We start from the raw sequence: 17,775 nt of genomic DNA, 5'->3' as shown, positions 1-17,775 counted from the left end.
ATAGGGAAATAAATTCAGTTAGTATATTGGAGTAAAAATGATGTCTTCTCTTGAGTGACTCTTTATACATATGTGTTTTGGAGAGTCACCCAGAAAGGAGGAACTGAAAATAACTCATTTTGTCAAATAATATTGGATTTTTTGAAGAAAGGTCAAATTTCACTTACCATCTTTGAAACTGGACATGTTTTAGAAGTTCTTGAAGATCTTGTAAACTTAGTGAAGTGTGAACTACTAATAGATTATTGTGAAATTTCTCAACACTGGAGACAAGAAACACACACTGAAAACACATGACACTGGGATGTCATCAAATGAACGTTGACTTATGCCTTTTTTGCAAATAAGTGAATAAGACCTTAAGAGGCTAAGGAAATCACCCAATATTTTGTAAGAATGACAATAAGAGATGACAAAGCCGAGAGTTGAATTCTCTAAGCAGATATTCCTAGCCCAAGGTCTTAATAATTGTATTGTCTATTTACATAGACTCATTGTTATTAAATTTCTTTGAAAAAAAATAAAATACAATAATATCTCTTCATCAACCATAAACACTGGATTGAAACACCACACAGTGGTGCTATGAAAATCCATCTCCACATTTTTCTGTTAACAAACCTGAGTTTTCATTTAAAAATATTTATGACAATAAAATAGAAATCATGATAGAAGAAAACTATATCATTATAAAATAATTCTATAATATTTGATAATATACTTCTATTAAAAATGCAAGAAGGTGAAATGCCTTGTGTGGCCCATCCTGAGGTTAGATGAAAAAGTGATCACCATGAACAATCAGGGCCGTGTGTAAGTCAAAGCCAGACTGACAGTGCAAAGCAGCTGGAAGATCAGGAGATTACAGACTGAAACCTTGGCCCTTTGGAAACGAATGTACATGCGGGGATTACAATTCATCTGCATTTTGGATGTCATAAGTCTGTTTAGCTACATTTAATATTACTTTTAGCATACTTAAATGCTGAATAGTTATATATATACATATATATATAATCACATAAATATATCACACACACACACACACATACGCGTGCGCACACACACATATATATCGCATCCATTATGGACTGACTAAAAAAAAAGCATTATTTTGGAAACAAAAATCAGCTGTTTATTTAAGATAAATATGTATAATATGTATTTTTACCATATTGATAATGACTGAAAAAATGGTTTTAGCTCAGGAAGCTTTCATCCACTTGTTTTTCAATACTATCCTAAGAAAACAAGTTTATTCAGATTTTGTATGTGTTAATCCTTGTCTGGCCTAATACTTTAAGCAAGGAAAGCTCATCAGGATTTGTGTCAACTGAATAATGCCCTGTATTTAAGTATGAAGCAACCTTGTTTTCACTGTTGACTAAAATATCAAGCCTTTCTCCTTTTTCCTTGTCTGGCACAGTTTGGCTTTACGTAAATTCCATTAGCAGCAGCCAAGTCACCGCACAGTCAGTGGAAGAATTAATGTCAGCAAGCACAGAGGTAATGGCAGCACCACAGAATCTTCATTAAGAGCAGCTTTCAGCTCATCTGTGGCTGTCTCCATGTTTTTAACTTTTCCTTTTATATAGTAGAGCTCGATTTTATTTTCCTTACTTGTACATAGCAAGCTTAGCATGCAAAGAATAACAGCTGTCTTGAGCAATATTTAGCATTATTTTGTTTTTTAATTGCTCACTATTTGCCTGCTTCCTGGTTTTTAGTTCCATAAAGTTTAACTATTTTTTTTTGCATTGAAATCAGATTATTTTCCCAGACCACAGTTTCCCCTACCTCCACTCCTCCAGCTTTGCATTACCTCACATCTCTTCTAGATCCACTCCCCAAGTGTTTCCCTTGAGAAAAGAGCAGACCTCCAAGAGTGAATAACCAAACACAAGAGAATAAGATACAATAAAGCATGGCAACCCAATATATGTAAAAGAGTCCAAAGAGTAGTTAGCAACAAGCCTGCTTCCACTTTTAGGAATCCCACAAAAAAAAAAAATCAAGTTAACAGTTATAATATATACATAGAGGACCTGGTACAGACCAACTCAGGCACTGTGCTTGCTTCTCCAGTCTCCTCGAACCCATATACTCCCTGCCTATTTGATTCAGAGCGCTATGTTATTCTGGTGTCCTCCAACCTTCTTAACTCTCTCTCAGTGTAATGTATGACTGTGGGTCTATGCATCTGCTTCCAACAGTTGCTGGGTGATGCCTCTCTGATGACGACTGGAGATGGCACTAATATTTTTCTTTCTTTTTTCTTTTATTGCCAGTTGTGTTTGGATCATTGGGGGCCCCTTGCTGTGGACAACAACCACACAGCTCATTGAATGCAAAGAAGTAGAGCTGGTGCCTACGTGGAGGTTTCACATCTGAGTTCTGGTCTCTTTGGTGCCAGTAAGTACTCTACAGGCTACAGAAAGAGAAACACGGACACTAACTCAGGCACAAAAGCGTCTGTCCTGTATGTGGGATGTTCTGAGGCAAGGGTAGCACAGAAGTTGTGGGAGTGGCCAGCAATACCTGGTTAAACTTGAGGCCCATGCCACCAGAGAAAGAAAGACAATGCCCAGGACTGAATGGACCACCAATCTTTAACCTTTTTATTGTGATTGAAACAAAAAACTCTAGACTGGCGATTGCATGTTGCATATTATTTACATGGCTTAACATAAATTTTTTTTAGGGATGACATTTTGGGATTCAGTAATCTGTTGGTGTGCCCATTCCTGTGGAAGACTGTTGCTGTCTCTCGGTGGCCATGATTCACCTGTATTTCTTTGCAGAGGGCTGAGATCTCATGAAATCTCCCCTGTCCATATTACCATGGTTTGGCTGCTGTTCTATTTTTGGACATGGTTAGGCATGGTTTGATTACATTTCTTTGTCAGGCGTGAGACTTTGTATCCACTTCCCCTCTTCCATATTGGGGTCATGTCTGACTTGAGTTAGTGCAGGTCCTGTGCATGCTCTCATAGTCCCTGAGAGTTTGTATGCCCATACTCCCCGATGTTCTTGCATATTGCTATTTCCTTGGAGTTATCTGACACCTCTGGATATAATAGTCTTTCTATAAGAACATCTATCCAAGGCTGACCACTTGAAATTTCTCAGTCTGCATAATGTCCAGCTATAAATCTCTGTGTTAAGTATCATCTGCTGCAGTTTTCGAAGTCTACATTTATTAAAGAAATGTGCCTGAGGGCTGGAGAGATGGCTCAACAGTTAAGAGCACTGGCTGCCTTTCCAGAGGACCGTGGTTCGAACATTTCCAGCACTCACGTGGCAGCTCACAACTGTCTGTAACTCAGTTTGGATCAGGAATCTAACACCGTCACACCAATGTGCTTAAAATTAAAAAAGAAAAGAAAAGAAAAGAAAAAGAAATGTGCCTGATAATTATACATGTGATAATATTAGAATCATTTTTATTTATAATACAAAACTATACTTTTTGCTATTTTGTGAGTACACACATATAATTAACAATGTTTAAATACATTTTATATCACCCAAATATGGCATGCATTTTTACTATTAAATAGTTTTAGCCACAACATTAAATCAATTTTTGCCTGTACCAGTATGGTGTGGAAATCACTGCTTGTTCATTTTTGTTCATTTCACTGAATGAGAAAATTACAAGTGAAGAAAAATAAGCCTTTGCTAAGCAGTAGTATCATTAATGATTAATAAAAATGGAATAGTTTAAAATGGATGAGTCAGTGTCAACTTTTCTGATGGAAAACAGTATTTGATGGAATGTGTGTGTGTGTGTGTGTGTGTGTGTGTGTGTGTGTGTGTTATTCTCTGTGGCATTCTTTTAATAGTTCTCTTAAAATTGCATGTCACATAAAATGCCATAAAATGGTAAGTAAAAAAGGAAAGATATACATTGTTTCCTTTTATAAATCAGAATATGATTTACCACAGTATAGGTTGACAATTATTTTTGGGACCTGTGCATAAATTTTACTATTTTCTTATTATTTTCAAATGTTGTCTGTAAAGTAGTCAAAACGTTAGTGATCATTCTCATATACATTAAATGCTTACACATTCGGTTCTAGAGTGATGCATCCACATTTTTTTTCTGATAACAATATAGGAAACTATTCAGTTTAACAATAATGTCTTCTACATCAAAATTTTTGAACTGATTTCAGTGTCCTGTGGTTTGGACATGGTAGTGAACCTTCTTCAAAGTCTCACCAGTTTAGACGTTTGGTCATGAGAGTAGTGGTGTGCAGTTTAGTTGAGCTTCTGTGTTCTGGGTATTGTGGTTTGAATGATAATACCCGCCATACGCTCATAGGTTTGAATACTTGTTCGTATAACTCTCCGGGAAAGGCCAGGATATGCAGTATTAATTGAAGGAGGTATGTCACTGATGGAAGTCTTTGAGGTTTTAAAAGATTTGTTAAATATACTCCCAATATAGTCTCTATTTCTGATAGTTGCAGATGTGAACTCCCAGCTGTTGCTGCCACCATGATTTTGCTCTTCTCTCATGGACTCTAAACCTCTGAAACAAGAAACCAAATTAAACACTTTCTTTTGGTCATGTTTTTTTTTTTTTTTTTTTTTTTTTTTTTTTTTTTTTTTTTTTTTTTTTTTTTTTTTTTTGTCTCCGCTAAAGAAAAGCAAACAATATAACGTACGTAGAACGAGGCGTTCGATTTACTAGGTAAGCTTTCTTCAAAATGAAGCAGGACGGCTCTCCTGGGAACCTTGACCTTATTTAGCAACTTGGCAGTAGCTTTTCACTGCTCTCTGCCTTCCCTTTCTTTTCTTCAGTACACACACCAGGAAGAGCTGGTGGTTGCCTTACATAGGTAAGTGTTCTGAACTTGACTCGCTTTTCTAGCCTTCTTTTGTAGTTTCTTATTTCCTGTGCCTCATGCATGTGGTTATGTAGGTTTGTACTGTTGCAAGTATTCTTTTTCAGTGATGATATAGTTCATCTTTTCCAGGGAAGGTTCTGCTTGCTCTTTCACTGTTTTTTTTTTTTTTTTTTTTTTTTTGTTTGTTTGTTTGTTTGTTTTCGTTTGGTTTGGGTTTTTGAGACAGGGTTTCTCTGTGTCAAAACCCTAGCTGTCCTGGAACTAGCTCTGGAAGACCAGACTGACCTCGAACTCACAAAGATCTATCTGCCTCTGCCTCCCAAGTGCTGGGATTAAAGGCAAGTCCCACCACCACCTGGCACTCTTTTACTTTTATAGTGTGTCTTAGATGGATACAATAATGGGATTGAGCAATTATTATCTTTCAGAGTCTGATGTGAATTGTTCATCCCCTTCATAGCTTCTGTTGTTATTATAAAATGTATAGTTGTTGTGGTTTTCATTTATATAGCAGTGGGTCCTTTTCTTTTGTTGATGTGGGAATCCCCTCTGTGTGCTGTGATTAGCATTAATGAATAAAGAAACTTCCTGGCCAGTAGATAGGACAGAACTTAGGTAGGCAGGGAAGACAGAAGAACTGAATGATGGAAAAAAGGACAGAGTCCGAGAGACACCATGGATCTGCTGGAGACAGATACTGGGAATTTTATCCAGTAAGTCACTGCCACATGGCGATACACAGATTAATAGAAATGGGTTAAATTAAGATGTACGAATTAGCCAATAAGAAATTAAAGCTAATGGGCCAAGCAGTGTTTTAATTAATACAGTTTTGTGCATGGTTAATTTGGGGCTAAGCTAGCAAGCCAGGCAGCCAGGACAAACAAGCAGACCCTAATCCTACATTTGTGACTTTCTATATTTACATTTTGCAGATATTCAGTGTTTTGACTGTAAAATGCCTGTTTCTATCAGCTGCTAGATAAAGGTTCTATGATAATATTTAAGATATTTATCAGTTTGACTACAGGGCAAGACCAGTTTGATCACCCTCTCTTCCATGGCTTAGGGTTTTAGCTTGGGTCATCCTTGTGAATTCCTGGAAATATCTCTAGAGCCAGGTTTCTTACTACTCCCATGATAGCTCCTTCAGTCAAGATATCTCTTTCCTTGCTTTCATCTCTGTCCATTCTCCATCTTGACTATCCCATTCCCTTAAGTTCTTCTTGCCCCTCCTCTTCTCCCCTCCCCTTCCCATTTTACCCACTCTTCTCCCCACTACCCCTATGTTCCCAATTTTTTCAGGTGATCTTCTCTATTTCAACTTTGCAGGAGGATCTATTTCTGTTTTTCCTTAGGGTTCACCTAGTTACTTAGCTTTTCTAGGGATCATGAACTATAGGCTCAATATCCTTTGTTTATAGCTAGTATTCACTTATAAGTGAGTACGTGGCATATTCATCATTCTGGGTTACCTCACTCAAGATGGTGTTTTTTAGTTTTATCCATTTGCATGCAAAATTCAAGATGTCATTGAGTTTTTTTTTCTACCGAGTATTACTCTAATGTGGAAATGTACCACATTTTCTTTATATTCTTCAGTTGAGGGGAATCTAGATTGTTTCCAATTTCTGGCTATTACAAACAATGATGCTCTGAACATATATATATATCTTTGGAGATCAGAAAATCTGAAGAGGCGATGCAAATTGGGGGAACTATTGGATAGACAAACAAACACACAAGGACATTTCTGAGGGCCAAAGCTTAGTTCTCCATTCTATTATCCCTTTTGTTGCTTGTTGTACCCTACTTATTTTCTGTTCTCCTCTTCTACCCTGATGTTTCCCTTCCTCTTCATTTATCCCTTACAACTTAAATGCCCCAGAAAATTCTTTCAAGCAATATAAAAATTACTATGTGATTACATTCTATTTTTCAAATGAATGATCATAATGGATATAGGTGAAAAATAACATGTTTTCATTTCCTTACATAATGAAACCTTCACTGTAATAATTTGCCTTACATGATTAAACATTTTATTTAGATGGTGAAAAACAAATTATTCTCAAAGATATGCATGCATTCATGTTTAAGCAACTTGTTATAGACAAAAAAGTGCAAGCAAGCAAGGTGTTTTTCTCAGCCAGGTCTTGTGCTGCCAGGGTGCATTTTGCAGTTACAAAGAAAAGATTAGTCATGTTATCATTTCTCGCCAAAGGCAATTATTTTCAAGTTAATCTTAGAAAAATCTTAAACTAATCAGAAATATGAAATTTTGCACATGGAAAACAATCAGTTACTTCTATTTTAAATCCACAGGGTATTCACCCACTCTACAGTTTTTTCTTAGATTAACCTGAAGACCTCAGAAATTGGTACAAGGAATTAATCATTGCCTTTGATCACCAACCCATTCTACTAAGAAAGGCATGTCAGCTCACAATATCTAGGTTAACATTGTTCTTGTTCCCTGACCTCCACAAGTCCCTAACTCAACTATTAAGCTTGTGCCTTTCTAAACTTTAATTATTTCCCCAGGATTTTCTAACTCAAAATCATTAACAAAAAACACATTATCCTAACTTTATTACAACCTACAGATCTAAATTCTTTCTACTACAATAGAGCAATGCTTGGAAAAAGTCCATCAATATTTTTTAAGTACCAGTAAGACTGCCCAATGAGGGGCAAGAATCTCAGAGTTTTCTTACAACTCATAGATTATGTGGGATGTGGTAACAAGAGGGCAATAAGCAGAGCTAAGCTCAATAACAGTATGAAGTCCTCAGTACTGTAGTACTTGGGGCTCTGCCCTTCCAGGGCTTATTTGAGAAGCTTTTCTGACCACCAACCATGTCCCATGAGTTCTAATGCTGCCTGTTAGTCCTCTTGCATTTCCCCCCAAATTATTTTTATCACAAAAAAAGATACACTGTAATGCACTGTATCCTCACTTCTACTATTTCCATTTATGGCATATGGATTAGAATTGTGTGAAGGTTCCAAATTTTTAAACAAAAAATTGGTTCATTTTATGGCCAGACCATATCCATTTTATATCTTACAGAATCAAAAATTCTACTTACAAACCAGGTTATTACAAGAGAATGAATACAATGTGGTAGGAACCAGTACCAAAGATAAAGTACTGGAAGAAAAATTATGCAAATTTTAAATAAGCAATTAGTATTTTTTCCAATTTGAGAATGTTTCGAAAATAATCTGTTATATTTAAAACTTGTCTTTTCAGAAAGAAGTGTGTGTGTGTGTATTTGTGAATTTTAGAAACTAAGCAAATCTGCTATTAAGTATTGTTTCTTATATTCAGATTCAAATAGTGATGTAATACATGCCTCTGATATATGATTGTGATTATCTCTAATCTTCCAACTGGTTGCCAAAAGGATAATGTCGAAAATATTTCTATTATTCTTGAAACTTCAGAGGAAGAAAATATTGTAAAGCAACCTAAAATGTTAACTTTAAATTAGTGATGATTTTAGAAAAAAATGCTCTAAGATATTATTTAAGTAGCATGAAAGAATTGGGAAAGCTTAGAGATACGGCATGAATTTAGTGACATCAGCAGATGCATATTAGTTATAATTTTCTTTGAAAATTTGGTATTGGAGATGAAGACTATGGATATGAAGGATATCAATAAAAATCAAATGATTAATTTATATCATAGTCCTAATGTTATATTTTCAGGTGTCAAAAATAGGGACATTCAAGAATATCTTATTTCAGGTGAGGTTTCCATTATCTTTTTTAAACTACCGTGTAAGTTTGCTCTTGAAAGTCTCATATGCTTGTGTCAAAATAAATGATGCTTCAGTAACCGCGAGTCAAAATATAAATATCAAATATATCCTTGTTTGTTTTGCTGTTATTATGATAGCATAACATAACCCAAAACAACATGAAAAGCAGTGTTGATTTGCCTGTCAAGTTACTGTCTATCATCAAAGAATGTCAAATCAGGTATTTAAGGCAGGAACTTCAAGCAGAGTCATGGGGGCATGCTGCTTCCTGGCATGTTCCTGTTGGCTACTCAGTTACTTTCTTACATAGCCCAGGACTACTTCCACTGGCATGGCATTAACAATGGCCACCTGGTTCCCCTTATATCAATGACCAATCAAGGGAATGTCCTACACACGTTTTTTAAGCCAAGATGAACAAGAGAATTCTTCAGGTGAGGATCCCTTTCTATCAGTGTAAAAAGAAAACTAACCAGAACAATGCATATAGCCTATTACCATATGCCTTTAAATATTCCACATGCTAATTTCACTATGATTATGAGGATGTATCCTAAGATATTTCATTTTGGAAAACTGTGATTCTTGTAAAAAATAATAAATGTATAAAGTAGAGATATAGTTACAAGTTAGACACTATTTAATTTTATATTTGTTTATATATTTCTATATGCTTTAATAATATCTGTATGTTTGTAAATACCTGAAATTAATCTTTATTAATTGTTAAAAATAAATCGCAAAATGTTTTTATTTTTCAATGTGAAAAGAGAAATTTTAAAAGGTATAAAACCACTTTAAATGATTTCAGTGTGTGCTCATAGGCTATGGAGTATATTGAAGTTGTTTGAACTCATAATGTTGGAGATTCATCTTGAAACTGCTTGCTTTTCCAGACTGTACCCTTCTGGCATTTATTTAGTGGCATGCTTGAATGTCTGACAAAAACCAAACTTTTTTTTTTTATTACTGTCTGCTAGACAGACTGTTTAGTTTTAACTTAGATAGAGAAAGAGAAAAGGGAAAGGGGAGATTGCATGATTTTTTTTTTTTTTTTTTTTTAGTGTTAAGGGAATGGGAATGATAAAGCATGTGATCAGACCGGCCTCTCTGAACATAGCTGACAAGGAGGGCTGACTGAGAAGCCAAGGACATTGGCACTGGGTTTTGATTCTACTGTATGTACTGGCTTTGTGGGAGCCTAGTCTGTTTGGATGCTCACCTTGCTAGAACTGAATGGATGGGGGAGGAACTTGGACTTCCCACAGGGCAGGGAACCCTGACTGCTCCTTGGACTGGAGAGGGAGGGGGAGGGGAATGTGGATAGGGAAGGGAAATGGGAGGAGGAGGTGGAAAATTTTAATTAAAATAAATAAATTAAAAATAAAGAATAATGGATAGAAAGCAGTTGCTGTGTGAATTCGATTCTGTCTGAGCAGAAGTTGCTGTTGGTAAGAGAAAGCACATAAAATGACATTCAGCCCTTGGAAATAGTTTTCTTTAAATGTAGCTTAACTTACTATAATAATGTTTGAAAATTTTGTTATTTTTCAAAGTTACTAGCATAATTAGAATTTTAAGTTGTTTACTGATGCTGAATAACATGTTACATTCTGCTTAGTTTTTTTCCAAGGTGAAATCTTTCCATGATGTATAGATTTGTCTGGAACTGGTAGGCTGAAGTGGCCCTCTTACTTTGGGCTATCGAGTCAATGAGAATACAGTTCTGTCTTGATTGTTTTCTTCCTATGTTTTTAATTACTTCTGCTCCACATTGTTAGTTTAGTACATTGGATAATGCTTAAATGTAGTAAAGACAACAACATAAAATCATGTTGACAATAAAAAATAATGCAAAACATGCTTTCTTTATTAAAATTTTCATTAAAAAGTCAACTGTTCTTTCAGCATAGTTAATTAATGTTTAAATTATGCAATACAAATAAAAACCATTAATCTTTTTTTACAGTGATTTAAATACATCATCAAAACTTGCTACCATGAATGGATTTTTGTGGACTGTACATGCTTGTTATCTTTTCTCATAAATCTGATTATTTCTCCACATATGATTTATCCACATAATTTTTAAATATGGTAAATATTTTAATTATTTTCAGTTGGTTTAAAGAACTTTGAATTGTTTTTGAGTAATAGCTATTAAAAGGTCTTCATCAAACCATAATATTAGAGATAATTAAAGAATTATCTACAAATTTAGGCTATTTCACTAATTCTTGAAAGCTTTTCATTATCCAGGTCATGTGTGGTGATTTGTATAAGAATGACTGCCAAAGGCTTACATATTTAAATTATTAGCCAGTGACATTTTGGTTGGAGTAGGTGTGGTCTAATTGGAGGAAGTAGTGTCATTGGGTAAGCTTTGGAGTTTCAAAGCCCAGTCGAGAGATCCAGTGGCGTTCTCTCTTCCTGCTGCAGGGTGATTCATATGTAGAACTGTCAGCTTCTTCTCCAGCACCTCACCTGCCCATGTGCTAACTTGTTTTCTACTATGATGATAGTGGAGTAAAGCTCCGAAATTATAAGCAAATCCAATTAATAGCTCTCCCTTGTAAGAGGTACTGTGGTCATGGTGGCTTTTCTCAGCAATAGAAGACTAAGAACAAAATTTATCAACCATAATACAAACTTAGTAGACATTTAACTCTCCTATCTTTTCTATTTTTGTTTTCTTTTTTACTCAAAATAAATTCTTCTCTCAATACAATGCATCCAGACCACAGTTTCCCATCCCTCCACTCCCCTCAGCTCCCTCCCACCTTCCCTCTCCTCCAGATTCAATACCCCTCTTTTTACCTACAGAAAGCAGCAGGCCTCCAAGAAAGAACCAATCACAACAAACAGGATGCAAAAAGATAAGGCAAAAACCCTCCTATCCAAGGCGGACAAGGAAAAAGACTCAGAAACACACCCACTCCCACTGTTAGGAGTCCCACAAAAACACTAATCTAACAACCATAACACATCCACAGAAGACCTGCTACAGACCCAAGTAGACCCTGTGCTTGCCACTTCAGTGTCTGTTGGCCCACATGAGCCATGTTTATTTAATTAAGTGGACTATGTTGTATTAATGTCCTCCATCTCCCCTGCCTCCTACAACTTTTTCTCGACCTCTCTGTGGAGTTTCTTATTTTCCGAGTGAAGGGTCCCAGTGAATACCTCCAGTTTATATTCCTTCTCCTTTGCGTAATGTTTGGCTGTGGTTTTCTGCATCCAATCCCATTGGCAGCTGGATGGAGCCTTTCTGATGATGATTAGACAAAGCACTGATCTATGAATATAGCAGAATATCACTAAGAATCATTTCATCAATTCTTCATTTTATTTTATTTTATTTTTGTCAGGTCTTTCTGGTTTTGCCCTAGGACAATTCAGGCAGTGTTGGGCATAATCTGCCTCTAGTGACATGGGCTTCAAGTTCAACCAGATATTGGTTGGCCTCTCCCACAAATTTTGTGCCACCATAATCCAGCACCTCTTGCAGACATGGAAGGTTTTAGAGTGAAGGTTATCTGCCTGGATTCTGTCCATGTTTCTCTTTAGGATAATGAATCTGCACGCAACAGCTCAATCTCTTTTCATTCAATGAGCCTGTGAATGTTGTCCATGGCAATGGGGCACTCTACCAGTTTTTGGAGATCTATACTCTGTCTTAATGTCAACCCGATTTGGGGGATATCTTCAAGATACCCCATTGGCCAACACCTCTACTGAATGCAACCCATATCTACCACTGGAAGCCTCGCCTGGCTATGAGAGATGGCCAGTTCAGAATCCATAACTTTCATTACTATGAGTCCTCACTAGGGTTACTCTTAAAGTTTCCAGGAAGTTTCTACTGCACGAGGTGTTGGCACTACCTCTGAAATCTCCCTCAATTCAAGTTTACTTTCTCTGTCAAGGCCACATCTGATCTCTCCATCTCTATGCCTCAGTCCATCTGCAAAATCTATCTCTTCCAAGGGAAATCAGTTCATCCCCCACTAGAGTCCTCTGCTTTACCTAACGAGACTCTGGGCTTGTGGATTGTAGTTTGATCATTGTTTACTTAACTGCTAATACCCACTTACAAATAAATACATACCTTATTTGTCTTTCTCTTTCATGTTTCCATTTTATTAGCTAATCCATTTGCATGCAAATTTCATATCATTTTAAAGGAAATTAATACTCCATTATGTAAATGTACCACATTTTCTTTTTTCATTGTTTGGTTGAGGGACATCTAGGCTGTTTGAACTTTCTGTGTATTATGGTAGGATTGGATGTACTTTGGGTGTATATTCAAGTGTGGTACAGCTGGATTTTGAGGCAGATTATTTTGCAGTTTCATGAGGAAACACTTGAAGCTTGTTCCTAATTAGTCTTACTAATAAAAATCTGGAGTCAGATATCAGGGGAAAAACCTGGAAGATTAAAGAAGCAGGAGCAGCCTCCTGCTGCTTTCTTTCTTTTTCATTCCTCAGCCCAAAAGGATCTTACCACTTCCCGATTTTACCACTTCATCTCCCCACCTTCTAAGTGTTGGGATTAAAGGCATGAGCTTCCCAAGTGTTGAGATGAGTTCTACCACCCGGTTTCTGTGGTTAACTGGTGCCCAGCTCTGCTCTCTCATCTCCAGGCCAGTTTTGTTTTTCAGAACACAAACAAAATATCACACAATTCCCATGCTGCTTTCCATAGTTGTAAGAGGTCTCTCTCTATACTACTCATTTCCAAATAATGACACAGAGCCTTTTTATTAATTATGAGAGTTTAGCCTTAGATTAGACTTGTTCCCAACTAATTCTTAAAACCTAAACAAACCTGGTTATATTAATCTCTGTTCTGCCCTGTGACTTGCACCTCTCCTCATTACCATACATACAACTTCCTTCACATCTCACTGGAGAATCTCTTTCCTCAGATTCTTTCTTAGCGTTCCTATCTTTCCCTGCAATTCCCACCTATCCTTTCCTGCCTAGCTATTGGCTGTTCAGCTATTTACTAAACCAATAGGAAGGTGCCTTAGGAAGCGAAGATTAAACAGAGACTTGTCTTCACGCAGTATACGGAAAGATTGTCTCAACACATAGTGGCTGTACAAGTTTGCATTCCCATTAATTAAGTGGAGGAGAATTCCTGTTCCGCAGCCTCACCAGCATGCGCTGTCACCTGTGTTATTGATTTTATCCATTCTGACAAGGTATAAGAGCGAATCTCAATGTAGGTTTTTATTTACATTTTCCTGATGGCTAAAGATATTGAACATTTCTTTCTTTTTTGTTTGTTTTTGTTCTCTTATAAAACACTTCCAGATCCCTGCAGCTTCCCTTCCCTCAACCTCTCCCAGTCCCTCCTCCCTACTGCCCTTCCCCCCACCCCATCTCACTGCTGCTCCATTTCCATTCTGAAAAGAGCAGGCTCTGTTTCAGGTTTCATTAAGACTAGGCACAAACTCTTTTATCAAGACTGGACAAGGCAACACATGCTAGGAAAAAACATGTCCCAAGTGCAGGCAAAAGAGTCAGATAAATACCCTATTCCCACTCTTGGGCGTCCTACAAGAAGACCAAGCTACTTGAGCATAACATTTATATGCAGAAGACTTAGCTCAGACTCATACAGGGTCCATCTTTGTTGATTTAGACTCTGTGAGCCCCTATGAGCCATGCTTAGTTGATTCTTTGGGCTGTGTTATCATGGAGTCCTTTAACTTTCTAAACATTAAGAATTATGTCACTGATATTTGTTCTGACCATATTTGGTTCTATTCTAGAACTTTGGGCAATCCAGACTGTGATTTCTGTCTATTCAGGTAGTGTTAGAGGTGATCTCCCTCTCATGGCATGGGCTGCAAGTTGGACCAATATTAGGTGGCCACTCCTATAAGTTCTGCACCACCAGACCCCATTTCACCATTACCTGAACATCTTACCTGAAAGATTGTATGTCAAAGGTTATGTGCCTGGGTTGATGTCCCAGACTCTCTGTGAGGAGCCTTGCTTGCTTATAGTTTTTCCCAGTCATTTGAATTCCTCTATCGAGAATTCTTTGTTTATATTTCCTCCTCATTTTTAATTGGATCATATAATTTTTTATATCTATTTCCTTTAATTTTTTAAAATTTAAAATTCTTTAAAATAATACATGTTTACTAGGGAAGGAGAGAATTGGAGACAGTAATAAAAATAGTACATGAAGTATTTATAGAAATATAAATTATTATTTTGGTTAATATCTGTAAAGTTAAAAAATAAAAAAAACCTATTTATATAAATTCAGACTTCATCACTTAAGTAAGCCAACCATAGTATATGAATAAATGTAGTAAAATAAACATTTAAAATAATTGTGTTGAAATTTAAAGAAATTATCTAAGCTAATACAGGATATGATAATACTATATTGTTCATAATACTCATTGAATATTTCTGCTCTCTTATGGTCCCTTGTCCTTCTTACTTTGGAAGGCCTAGAAAGAAAGAAGACAACTTATTATGGGCAGAAGTTCAGAAACCGTGACCCAAAAATAAACATTTTATTCTAAAAGTTATTCTTTATACTATTTTGATAAAATACCCAAGATAAAAATCTTACAAGGAGGAATCTTTCACATGAGTTTATTGTCTTAGAAATTGTAAACAATTTTCACTTAGCCATTTTCTATGGGTCTGGGCCACATTTCATGGCTTTCCAGCATCTTCTGGATTGTGGCTTCAGCGAATGTCAGTCTTTCGTAGATTGTTTAGACAGTGCAGCACTTGAAAACAGAAGAGTAGCAAGAAGGTTACGCCACTAGCCACTAAGACCATTCCTTGTTAGCTCCTGCGGCTATTTACCGCACAGAGCCATTGAACCCAGTAGCCAAACTAAGTTTTTCAGACTAAATTTGATTCTCTTAGGTATTTTTGTTATACTTACTGAAACCAGCACCAAATTTGTGTGTGAATGTTTATACAAGGCAATATAAAGCAACTGACATGAATATGATCTACTTTGTTTTCACATCCATGTGGTACAGAGCAGCTTGAAAGGACAATGCACACACTATTTTTGTTGACCATCCTAAGGTTTGGGTTTTCTTGCAAATTTAGTTAAAATAAATTTTCAGGACCTCCCTAGAAGGAGCTGTACTATAGAAGTATGTGTATCACATGTGTATGCATGTCAAAACAGTGATACCATATGGGCTTTGAGATGTAACAAGCATTCAGTATTTAACAAGTAAAAACAATAGACTCCCTAGATACGACAAGATTGACACATGGTAACTTTTCAAATATCATTCTAATTTCATTGTGATTCTTTTAGTCCTTTATACTCCTTTTTCTTATTTATCTTTTTTGTTTGTTTGTTTTTTAGGACAGGGTTTCTCTGTAGCTTTGGAGCCTGTCCTGGAACTAGCTCTTGTAGTCTAGACTGGCCTCAATCCCACAGAGCTCCGCCTGCCTCTGCTTCCTGGGTGTTCAGATCAAAGCTGTGTGCTCCCACCACTTGACTTCTTATGTATCTTTTTAATTTTAATTTCATCAGTTTTCTTACTCTGCTTTAGAGTCACATTTAAAGTACTTTCCACAGACAACTTTTATTACACATGAATTGCTCTTGTTGGATAAATCATGTTTATATGTTTTTAATAGAATTTTCACCAATTAATTTTCAAATAATAAATGTATTTATTCAGTTTCATATAATATACTATGCATATCCCCTTACCACCATTTTCCCACCTTTTTTTAACAGTCTCTTTTACACTCGTAGGAAGATTTACTTCTGTTTTAATATCATGTACTCAGTACATGAATTTATATGTACCTATATAAATTGCTAGAACAACAATATGCTTTTATATCTTTTTGAGATTGAATTAATTTGGTAAATATTATGATCTCAATATGCACACTTTATTAATGTTTACCTTAAAAATTATTAACTTAACCCATGTACTAGCAATAATGATGAAGATTAACAATTACTTTCAATCCCATGACATATTTATTATGTAATCTATAATTCCGATCCATGCAAAAAGAGCAATCATTTTTATCTCTAACAAATAGACACACTAGTTACTCTGAGACAGTAAGTGACTTTCCTACCTATTTTAATTCACTCTTCTTTTGCCAGAGTCCATTGTCTAGCATAGTGAAAAAAGACAAAATTGCTATGTAGAATGGATTCACAGTACTTCTAATGTATGTCTGAAGACATCTGAAAACTACAGTTAACTAAAGCCTGTGTTGTTATTTATTACTCATAAATGGCAAGAATCCAATCCTTTGTAGTATCATTTAAAAAAAAAACTATCTATGAGTTAAACTATTTAAATGAACAATTATTTATGGTGCATCCCAATTAGTGAAATTGCTTCTCAGAGGCAATCTTTCACTTCATCTTTCTCCATTTTGTGCTGTAATATATGTCCCTTAGGAACTATGTTTTTAATATTTAGGCTATTTAATATTTTAACTCTGAGCTATTGTTAAGTCAGGCAGAAATGTAGATACTGAGGACTTGCAGCTAAAATTCTTTTAAGAAGCCAGAGAATCTACTTAGCTTTCAGAATGTTGATCTTTGCCAGTTGCCAATTAAGTGAGGTAGAGAATGTGTTTTAGATGTTTCTATAGTAGATATGATGGAAGTACTTTACTTAAAAATAGATTATTAATTTAAAGTATTTTATATGCTTACTATATCCTATAGGGTCAGCAGTATGCAATCCTTATTTCTGCAGTGTTGATATAATGGTAAATACTGGGCATCTACACCCTCATTTTCACAAATAATTCCCTGTGTTTTACTCACCACTGTCCTTAGGATAGCTGTGAATCTGCTGCTGCTGTATCAGTCTGTGCTATGATGGATCTCACTACTGCATTCTTCCTGGAGGACTTGGTTGATCTACTCTGTAACTGTGTCACCTTTTGTTATGTTGCTCATGCTACCAGCTCAACTAAATTTCCTGGTGATGTGAATGCAACTAGTTTTTATACCTATACACAAATCAGGAAACAAAAGGAAAGTAGGAAAATTTTGTCATGAGAAATAGTTCAAGAATTATTTCAAATGAAAGTTCAAATGTAAGGATTTGTTAAAAGATCATCCTTGAACATCATTTTTTACACTAGTTGAAACTTCAC

This window comes from Arvicola amphibius, chromosome 13 (assembly GCF_903992535.2).
Source record: "Arvicola amphibius chromosome 13, mArvAmp1.2, whole genome shotgun sequence".
In the NCBI taxonomy this organism is placed as follows: Eukaryota; Metazoa; Chordata; class Mammalia; order Rodentia; family Cricetidae; genus Arvicola; species Arvicola amphibius.
This window is presented reverse-complemented; position numbering follows the sequence as displayed.